We start from the raw sequence: 11,453 nt of genomic DNA on the forward strand, positions 1-11,453 counted from the left end.
CTGCCATGGACACTGCTCTCATTCTATGTTCAAACCCTCTTCATCTATACATGATGGGAGAAGTGTCCTAACTTGTGGTAGCTACTGCTGACTCTGGAACTGGCCCCCTGTATCTGTCTCTCGGTTCTGAAAGGAGACTCTCCAGAACTCCTGCCAGCTCCCAGCCTAGGAAACCCTGTTGCTCTGCACACAAGGGGGTCTCTCAATATTCTTCCCCCTACAATCAACACTGCTCAGGGAACTCTCTGCCTGGCATTTTTCACCCTGGGGCTAAACATTAAAATAAAGTGTGTGCGCTTTTGTTTCAAAGAGTTTAACCAAAAAAATGCGATTGAACTCCTCACCTGTTTAAAGGAAACACTGCTGCACCCTGCGTGAGGTGGAGGGGCTCTTGCTCCTCTAGTGGAGAAATTAGAAGAGAAGAGACGTACTGAGGGAAGAACCACTGTTCTTTCAACTGAGAGCTGTAGTCCCAGAAGTGACATGGTCACAGTTACTGCCTTTTGACAAGTAGGAGTTTCTTCAGCATTTGATGTGTGGATTGTTGAGACCAATGAGATTTTTGGATAACCAAGGCTTAGAAAAACAGATTGAATACGCAAAAAATGACAGAACTCTCCCTAGAAGCTATAGGTAGCATAAACACTAAACTTTTCAAGGCTAACCAAAAATGCTTTGCCACCTCGCCATTTGTACCCAGGACTGTGTCTTCAAATGGCACAATTAGTTTAGTGAACAGCCTACATTATATATCAGAAAAGTAATAACAGCATTTCAGTCTCATAGCTAGGTATCGGCAGGGGAAGGGGAGAGATTTAGGGCGAGTCTACACTGCACCGGAACTCAAAATAAGGTACACAATTTGAGCTATGCAAATTGCATATTTTATTTTGATGCTATTTTGAAATAGCTTATTTCGTCATTTGGCTCTGTCTGCAAAGTGCCAAATTCAAAATAAAGCGCTATTCCGAAATGTCCCTTACTCCTCATAGAATGAGGAATATAGGGACATCAGAATAGCGAGCCTGAAATAACAAGCTTGCTATGAAGATGCGGGATAGCTATTTCGGGATACTCCCGAAATAGCATTGCAGTGTAGACGCACCCTTATGATGGGCACGTCTAGACTACATGGCTCCATCGATGGAGCCATGTAGATTTGTTGACACGGCAAAGGGAAATGAAGTGGCGATTTAAATAATCGCCGCTTCATTTAAATTAAAATGGCTGCTGTGCTGTGCCGATCAGCTGTTTGGCAGCACAGCGCTGTAGTCTGGACACTCCGTGGTCGAAATCAAAGGCATTTGTTGACCTCCCCAGTAAACCTCATCCCACGAGGCATAACGGGGAGGTCGACAAATGCCTTTGATGTTGTCTGCGGAGTGTCCAGACTACAGTGCTGTGCCACCAAACAGCTGATCAGCACAGCGCGGAAGCCATTTTAATTTAAATGAAGCAGCGATTATTTAAATCGCCGCTTCATTTCCCTTTGCCTACAACTCTAATCTACATGGCTCCATCATAGAATCATAGAGCTCAAAAAGACCTCAGAAGGTCATTAAGTCCAGCCCCCTGCTCTAGGCAGGACCAATCCCAACTAAATCAACCCAGCCAAGGCTTTGTCAAGCCACGACTTAAACACCTCTAGGGATGAGATTCCACTTCCCTAGGTAACCCATTCCAGTGCTTCACCACTCTCCTAGTGAAATAGTTTTTCCTAATATCCAACCTGGACCTCTCCCACTGCAACTTGAGACCATTGCTCCTTGTTCTGCTATCTGTCACCACTGAAAACAGCCTTTCTCCATCCTCTTTGGAAGCCCCCTTCAGGAAGTTGAAGGCTGCTATCAAATCCCCCCTCACCCTTTACTTCTGCAGACTAAACAGACCCAACTCTCTCAGCCTCTCCTCATAGGTCATATGCTCCGGCCCCCTAATCATTTTGGTTGCCCTCCGCTGGACCCTCTCCAATGCGTCCACATTCTTTTCGTAGTGGGGGGGGGGCCCAGAACTGGACACAATACTCCAGATGTGGCCTCACTAGAGCCGAATAAAGGGAAATAATGACTTCTCTGGATCTGCTGGCAATGCTCCTCTTAATGCAACCAAATATGCCATTAGCCTTCTTGGCTACAAGGGCACACTGTTGACTCATATCCAGCTTCTCATCCACTGTAACCCCCAGGTCCTTTTCTGCAGAACTACTACTTAGCTGGTTGGTCCCCAGCCTGTAACAATGCTTGGGATTCTTCTGTCCCAAGTGCAGGAATCTGCACTTGTCCTTGTTGAACCTCATCAGATTTCTTGTGGCCCAATCCTCCAATTTGTCTAAGTCACTCTGGACCCTATCTCTGCCCTCAAGTGTATCTACCTCTCCCCCTAGCTTAGTGTCATCTGCAAACTTGCTGAGGGTGCGATCCCCTCATCCAGGTCATTAACAAAGATATTGAACAAAACCGGTCCTTGAACCAAACCTTGGAGCACGCCGCTAGAAACAGACCACCATCCTGACATTGAGCCATTGATCACTACCTGCTGGGCCTGGCCTTCTAGCCAGCTTTCTATCCATCTTACCGTCCATTTATCCAATCCATATTCCCTTAACTTGCTGGCAAGAATATTGTGGGAGACTGTATCAAAAGCCTTGCTAAAGTCAAGGTATATCACATCCACTGACTTTCCCATGTCCACAGAGCCAGTTACCTCATCATAGAAGCTAATCAGATTGGTCAGGCACAACTTGCCCTTTGTGAATCCATGCTGACTATTCCTAATCACTTTCCTCTCTTCCAAGTGCCTCAAAATTTGTTCCTTAAGGATCCCTTCCACGATTTTTCCAGGAACCAAGGTAAGACTGACCGGCCTATAGTTCCCTGGATCGTCCTTCTTGCCTTTTTTGAAAATGGGCACTACATTTGCCTTTTTCCAATCATCCGGGATCTCTCTCGATCTCCACGACTTTTCAAAATAATGGCCAAAGGCTCCTCAATGACATTTGCCAACTCCCTCAGTACCCTTGGATGCATTAAGTCCAGACCCATGGATTTGTGTACATTTAGCTTTTCTGAATAGTTCCTAACCTGTTCTTTACCCACCAAGGGCTGTCAATCTTCATCCCATCTTGCGTCACTTAGCGCATTAGTCCGGGAGCCGACCTTGTCCATGAATACAGAGGCAAAGAAAGCATTGAGTACTTCAGCTTTCCCCTCATCATCTGTCACTAGGTTACCTCCTTCATCCAGTAGGGGCCCCACACCTTCTCTGATCACTTTCTTCTTGTTAACATGCCTGTAGAAACCTTTCTTGTTAATCTTCACATCCTTGCCAGTCGCAATTCTACTTGCGCTTTCGCCTTCCTGATAACCCCCCCAGCATTCTCAAGCTATACATTTAAATCCCTCACTGGTCATTTGTCCAGGTTTCCACTTTTTGTAAGCTTCCTTTTTGTGCTTAAGTTCACCAAGGATTTCCCCCTTAAGCCAATCCGGTTTCCTACCATGTTTGCCTCTTGCTACGCATCGGGATGGTTTCTTTCTGTGCCTTCAATAAGGCTTCTTTAAAATACTGCTAGCTGTCCTGGACTCCTTTCCCAGGAAATTCTACCCATCAGGTCTCTGAGGGTGTCAAAATCTGCTTTTCTGAAGTCCAAGGTGTGTATTTTACTACTCTCTTTTCATCCTTTGGTCAGGATCCTGAAATGTACCATATCATGATCACTGCTTCCCAGGTTGTTACCCACCTCTACTTCCCCTATTAGTTTCTCCCTGTTTATGAGCAGAAGGTCAAGCTGCGCACAGCCCCTGGTCGGATCCTTCAGCACTTGTACCAAGAAGTTATCCCCAACATTCTCCAAAAACTTCCTGGATTGCCTGTGTACTGCCATATTGGTTTCCCAACAGATCTCAGGGTGATTAAAGTCCCCCACGAGAACCAAGGCCTGCAATCTGGAAGCTTCTCTTAGTTGTTCGAAGAAAGCCTCATCTACCTCATCCACCTGATTCGTTGGCCTGTAGTAGACACCAACCACAACATCACTGCTGTTGTTTGCACCTCTAAACTTAACTTATAGGACTCTCAACTGGTTTTTCTCTCTCCATATACTGGAGTTCAGAGCAATCATAGTGCTCTCTTACGTATAGTGCAACTCCTCCTCCTTTTCTTCCCTGCCTGTTCTTCCTGAACAGTCTATGGAGCCATGTAGTCTAGACGTGCCCTAAGAGTCCTATCTACAATACTCACAAACTGAACTGGAGAGTAGATCACATGGTTTTTATTTTCTGATTGTGTGTGTTTGTCGGTACAGTCACCACAAGGCAAATGGAAATTGCATCATTTCACTACACATTCAGTTTGCTTCATTGAAATGGGATCATGAACTCACCACCCATTCTCCTTCCTTTTGTTGTAAACCCATTTGTCATTTAGTTTCTAGAATAGGTACTAAAATAACTTACTTTAGACATGAGTACATTAGGAGTATGACTCACATGTAAAGAGCTGGGGAAGACCTTTTCAAAGGCCTTGGATAAACAAGGCAAGTTAGACACAAATCAGTTGCACTGATTTCAGGTATCTGCTGCTTTCAATCACATTAATTTAGTTTACATTTTCAAAAAAATCCATGTGATAAAGTAATGGAAATTCCTGTAGTAACATTATAGTACCTTTTCACTGTCAGCAACACTCTTAAAACAAGTTAATAATATTCTCTACTTACAACTGTTGTAACTTACAACAGTCAAATCTAATTTTTCAGTTGTTTAGGTCTTGTAGTTTTATAAAGCAATGACGTGTGTGTTTTTATGTGTGTTTATTCTCATGTGTCTCTTATTTAAATAGCTGAGAGTTTGGAACAAAAATAAATAAATAAATGTAGTAAGTCACAAACAAAACAAAACCACCCACCTCATCCCTAAATCCCATAGACTTCAGGGAAGACAGATGCCGTTTAGCTAAGAGACTGGTTTGGGTTCTAAAATATTACTTTTACACTTTCATTAGAACAAAACTTAGAACAGAATAAATCACACAACGTTATACCTATTGACATCATTTGTGCGAAAAAGTAGTACTGTACAACAAAAGGCACTCTTACTGAACTAAAGCGCTGCTGGGGTTTAAATCGATCTATAGCTTATTGCAACTTCATTGTGGATTTGTCTTTCTCTCAGACCTCACTGGTTAATATCCAGATGAGAGAGGTCACTTCACTTCATATATTATTTTAAAGTTTTATGAAACAAAACAAAACTCTTCAATTGCTATATAGAAATCTCTTCAATTCACATCCTCCCCCCTCTCTCACCCTCCTGCCCTTCACTTCTGGCTGGCTCATGTCAGTTAAGCTGTAAAAGGTGGCCATTTAAGGGGGGGAAATACAAGCTCTGACTTATTTCCCTGTAGTTTGCATGTTTTTCTCCCACTCCCTCAGCAATGCATTCTGTGATGCCAGAGAGCATTGTGTTGGGGGAAAGACAAACACTTGTGATTAACTTATAGCTGCTTATGGCACATCTGCAGAATCAATGAGGTTTCCATTAAAACATCCTATTTTTTCCTTTTCCCTCCCAATTCTGTGATATTACAGATAGCAATTTCCTGTTCGTTGGGAAAATAAGCAACAGTGTTTTATTGCCACACAACACTGATCTCCACTCATATCATTTTAAAACCATTCCTTGATTGTTTTAATAACCCAGGGGTCAGTAAAATGTCTCTTGGAATGAAGGAAATTCTTTAATTGCATAAATATTGTAAAATTATGCCTGTAAGCTATGTTTTCTTCATGGAAGGACCTCTGAAAATTGTGTTGCTCGTTGCAATCTATATGATCTTACTAAGGCATTGTTAAATCTAGGCCACACTGGAACCTACCCCACCTTCAGGATGCTCTTTATTCCACCTCTCCCTGGGTGGGTGGGATTTGAATCCAGCACCCTGGTGAACACCTTAACCCTCAGGCCATGCTGGAACCTGCCCTACCCCCACTCTCACTCTTATTCTGGCTAGGTGCTGAAGAAGTACACTAACAAAAGCATCAAGGCAAATGTCATATAAAATATCTTAAAGGGAAAAAATCCTTTCATTCCCATTTAGTAAGGTTTTATGTATGCACTGACTATTTTTTTCCCTGGTGTGGTAATGAATAAAAATCAGACAAAAGTACAAAGTGTTTGTGGAGAAATGAAAATGATAGAGATAATACTTTATGCTTCCCCATAGGAACACTATTTCCAAATACATTAGGCACACTACAGTCTTCAGTTATGATTTTTAGGCTCAATCCTGCTCCCATTGAAATTAATAGCAAAACACCTATGGTCTGTCTCGGGAGCATCATCAGGCCCTTATACAAGAAAATATAGATATAAATACTCTTCCTCCCTTTCTCTTCAACTGCCACAAACAGTATACGATGGTCTGGATTACAAATAATTTACATTTTAGTATCATTAAAATAGTAGCTCCTGAGTGACAAGAGAGAGTCTGAGAAACCCTGATTCTTTTCTAGTAAGCAATTCTTTCCCACTCCCATTGTGTATTCCTAGAACTCAGCGGCACTTAACATTCCAAAAGGGGTTCTGAATACCAGTGTATATACCCTGCTACTAGTTTTATGGGGGTGAGCAGACTCTGATGTTTGATAAAAATATTAGTGGAAAAATATTTGTAATGATTAATGGGAAATAGATAAATGGAAATAGTCCAATGGCAGATCTTTGTTAATACATTAGGATAGTGTTTGTGCTTCATATAAAGAAGGTCTACATGGAAACCTTATAAAAATCAGTGTCACTAACCATTTTCTGTGTAATTATCATTCTTAAGTCTTGTGCAGGGTTTTCAGATACTAAATTTCCTTCATGTCATTTCATATTGGATTTTATACGGCTACCTACTCTGTAAAATGGCATGCACAGCATGCAAAAGGACAGTCCTGCCCCAAGTAGAGTTGAAACTCTAAACTAATATAATAAGAAATAGCACTAGACTTTGAGGAAGGAAGAGAAGAACTAGGAAATACGGGGGGAGGGAGGGAGTAAAACAGCTCTTAAGAAAAGATTTACAAAAGAATTCAGCGGGTCTATTTTTGTTTAATGTTCTTTCGGGAGAGTGGACATTTGTTTGTTAACTAAGTGCTTAGGCACCAGAGGCCTCATTCTACCCTCATTGATGCTGACAGCGGCATACCCCTTGGCACCAATCATACGAATTTGGCCTCCGAGTCAGCAAGGCCCTTAGGTATGTGCTTAATTTAAGTTTGAGAGTATTTCCATTGAGTTCAGTGGAACTCTCCACGAGAGTGAAGTTAAGCATCTGTGTAAGTCTCAGCAAGATGAGGGCCCTAGCTTCTGCAATGATGAGCACTGCAAAAAATCCATAGCTTGCTAGATTAGATAAATGTTTTAATATAGTCACTGACATAAGAGAGGAACCAGATAATACCAGAACTGAGATTAACAACCCACAGGATGTAAGAAGCAGGAGGTAGAGGAAATTACAGCTGATGTAGGCAGGGGCGGAACTACACTGGGCTTCGAAGGTGAATTCAAGGTCTTTGAGCCTTATGTGTAAAGAGACAGAGCTGTGGAGGAAAGGAGTGACATGCTGGATAATGGGATAAGATGATGATTTTAGCTTTTAATAGTTTAAAGAAGGGAGGCCAGAAAGGAGGAAGTTGCCATATTCAAGATGAGAGAACTGTGTCATGAACCATAGTGTTAGCAGTGGATAATGAAGGAAAGGGTGTTTTTAGCACCATTTGACACCATTAGTTTCCCTAAGGTCACAGTCTATCCTTTTGCCTACATAACCTCCTAGATAACCTAGATTATAGAGAAAAATACAGGCAACACCTGAGAACATTTTAAGTTGGTTTTCATTCTGAAGAATAGTCAAAGCTATAAACAATCACAATTAAACCAGCTGTTGAATAGCTACATTGCATATTTCACAGAGTTGTTTGGAAAATCCCAGAGCCTCTTTCTTGACACCTGTTGACAAGAGTAATTTTAGCCTGCATGTCCATTTTAAAATGGAAAGAGAAGTCAGAAGAATGTATAATCATGATTTTTGGGGGGGGGGGATGGAAATTGTCTGCAAACTATTTGAAACTCACCTCATTTGATCCAGTTTTTGGGCTAATAAAACTGCTCCCCCCCCCCCCAAAGATCAATGGTGGAAAATTAAAATTACATTACCAAATTCCATTAAACTGGTGAAATTTCCCCCCAGGGACTGAAATTATCCATAAAATGAGAGGTGAATCTGGTTTATCTCTGTGAATTATCTACCATTGCATTCAGGAAGAAAAAGACAAGATTTGTTCTACGCTAATATCAATGAATATTATTTAAATTTTATTTTCTAATTAATATTTTTCACCTTCCAGTTTTCTCTGGAAAAAAAGTAACTTGTATACCTGTGCCCCCACAATCTCAGAGTTTCCACTGCAGGCTTGAAAGAGGTCACAATACAGCTGAAATAATTACCATTATTAACTTGTGGGGTCACCAAGCAAGAAATGTGCCCCTTTTTAGGAAATAATCTGGTAAAAATGTAAAACATGCTGTCTTTTTAGAAGTCTTTCCTGGCCCCAGCACTTCATCTTTTCCACTGTTTCACTGGCAGTTACATCCTTTGGCATCGCCAAGTCAGAATTGGTTTAGTGTATTGTTAGTTTTATCCAATTTGTAAACATTTCACAGCTGAACTATGGTACTGACGTAATTTATCTAATATGCAGGGATGCATCTAGAATCCATTTTGATAAAGTAAGAAACTTTAAACTTCTTGCAAGTACCTCAGAGTCTATACTTTGAGTGTCAAACAGGTAGAGGACTCAGACACTCATTTCTACTCAGCCAATTCCAGACTACAGTCTCTTGTCTGTACTAAAGGATTTTTATTACTCCCCTGGTTATCTTTGCCTTCAGACCTTAATAGGTATGGTACATGGAATAGGTTTTGTAATGAGTACATATTCCTTATCCATAAATGAAAACGGTCTCCTCTGTATAGAAAAAGCAGTTCTAGAAGTCTGTGGGTTAATTTTTATTATTTCTTCATTTGACCAAGTTGATTTTGTCAGTTTTGACAAGTTAATCACTAAACAATTCCTGCTTAATTTACTTGACAGCTCATGGAGCTGAGGATACAAATTTCAAACATATTTCTCTTGTGCTGTTATGGAAAAAGGTATTTAATGTCATCTTTGTTATTTATTTTTAAAAAACCAGCCTGTTAATGGCATGCAAAAAATTACAGAGTTTAAGAACACTCAGTTGATATAATCAAAAGGACTTGTTAAGAAAAATGATCTGCAAATATTCAAGCAGCAACTTGATACTACACATATCAGAGTAGATGCAGAAGCACTTAGAGCTGTTGTCACAAGGGCAGAACAAAATGTACCAGGTAATTTCAGTGTTCTTAACCTTATGGAAAAAAGTAGAAGTAGAAAGCAATAGGTCACAAGAACAGGCATAATTCTGCCACTGTATGGCTATTTCCTCTAGCTTACCATACAGGCTGTTGTTAGCAGCCAGAGATTAACTGCTATAAAAGCTAAGGGACAATAACCACATTATTAAATCTTGGTGTGTCTTCTAACAGTATGATTTTACAGAAACAAATGTGTTGAGTCTCAATCCATATGCCTTTTTTATGTGTTTACTAGCTAGGGTCATTAGTCTTGTTTCAAGAAAGTCTCAAAAAATGTTATGAACAACAGTTTGCTAAAACAGCAAAAGAAAAGACACACTTACCTTCTTACTTTAGTTTTTCTTTACTGGGTTTATCAAATCAGAAGATTGATCACAGAAAGAAAAAAACAAGCAACTTTCCAGGAAAAAGTATAAATCTTGTCTTACAAAAAAACATGTTGGAGCAGTTAGCTCTTTCTTACCTGACAGCAGTGAGAACCTAGAAATATATCCTACAATGTCAGTTTGTTCTTGTTAGATCACAGCAGCTTGCTCCACTCTGACCAGGCAAATATAAGACCTGGAAAAATATCCAGCCCAGAAGCACCCACAGAGATAAGCTTTTTCCACTCTTCTAGGTCTATCAGCAGCTGAAGTAGTGCAGAAAATAGTATAAAGAGCAGAAGAGGAGCGTAGTTGTTTCTCACCGAAATCCCAGTCAGGAGAAATAGGAGGTATGCTCTGTCTGTCTCTCACCCAGACTTTTGTTTAATTTTTTTTTCAACTGTTGCTAGGTGGTGTTAGGCTTTGGCAGTTTAGTTCTGAGATTGTATTTCCCCTCTTCTGCTCTCTTCACACACGGTTACAGCAATGACTTTGTTGAGCTCAGCTCACTTGTTCTATATTTAACCAGTGTTCTCAGCAAGTCAAGCCTGTCAACAGCTGAGAAGTTTGGGGCAGGTTTTACTGAGTTCCTCAGCTGCTGAGTTATCAGTGGATGTAGAACTGCATACTGCATACTGGCTACTACTGTACTGTAAGATTGTGAAGAAACTGTCAAATCCTTTTAAGGTCCTCCAGTGACTTCACTGCAGTAATTACTATTTTAAGCAATACACAGAAGTTCTGTGATTGGGAATGTACTTTAGAATGTTAGTGAGATTGTGTTGATACTCCTATTAACATCAAAGGATTTTCATAAAACCTCAGAATTTTGTAATTTGAAAGGTATTCACAGTCCTTGCAAAAAATAAAGATTCCAACACTGGGAAAACATTTATTCTGAGTAAATGAGTAAACCATTTTCTGTTTACACAGTTCACATGTATCAAGCTGGTTTGGAGATATAATGAAAGGCTTAGCTAGAAAGTGTTCAGAGTAACTTTTATTCTGAATCAGACAGTATGAACAGTTTTCTTAGCCATGGACATTTGTGGTGTGATCCATCCCTTTAATACCTCCACAGTTGAGTCTGTTAGCTCTCTAGGAATGAAGGTCCAAGCCAGAAAAATTCCAATTTGTGCAACACAACAGACAAGAAAAAAATCAGGAACATCACAGTAATGCTCTGCCCACTACACTGTCTCTGTATTTGCATCTGGATCTAATTTATTGTGCTAGTTCTTAAAGTCCCGTAACAGCTTGAAGTATGACAAGTTTAGAGACTTTCAGCCTCTCTAACTACAAACCACTGAGACAACTACACTGTTCAGGGAAGGGAGGACTGCAGTTGATGGACTTCACAGCGAAGTTCTCCAGTGCTGGAGTCAGAATACTCTCTGCAAATGATCCCTGGCAGTAAAACTCTTAACCAGGAAGTTCAATCTGAGCCCAACCTGTTTTTAGAACACATTGCAAAAATTCATCTCTGCCCAAAAGCCCTACCCCAGTAACTTCTCCTGGCATCTTTCATTATAGTTTGGGAGAGCGGGGGGAAAGAAGGTGAAGAGAAAAGGAACAAAGAATACAGACAAGAATAAAGGAGAAAGACATGCTGGGAAAAAATACTGATTTATTATTAATTTGTTT

General features: G+C 40.6%; 1 protein-coding gene across 2 annotated transcripts in view; it reads right to left on the reverse strand.

Moving 5' to 3' along the window:
• Positions 1-10,499, reverse strand: part of FILIP1 (filamin A interacting protein 1) — a 147,294-nt gene extending 136,795 nt beyond the window's left edge. The window contains exon 1 of one of the 2 annotated variants that reach the window (XM_006131943.4): positions 9,908-10,499. The gene's annotated coding sequence lies outside the window, so the exon portion shown is untranslated. The other variant, XM_006131944.4, reaches the window with a different exon arrangement.
• Positions 10,500-11,453: the final 954 nt, after the last annotated feature.

Source organism: Pelodiscus sinensis, chromosome 3, assembly GCF_049634645.1.
Source record: "Pelodiscus sinensis isolate JC-2024 chromosome 3, ASM4963464v1, whole genome shotgun sequence".
Taxonomy (NCBI): domain Eukaryota; kingdom Metazoa; phylum Chordata; order Testudines; family Trionychidae; genus Pelodiscus; species Pelodiscus sinensis.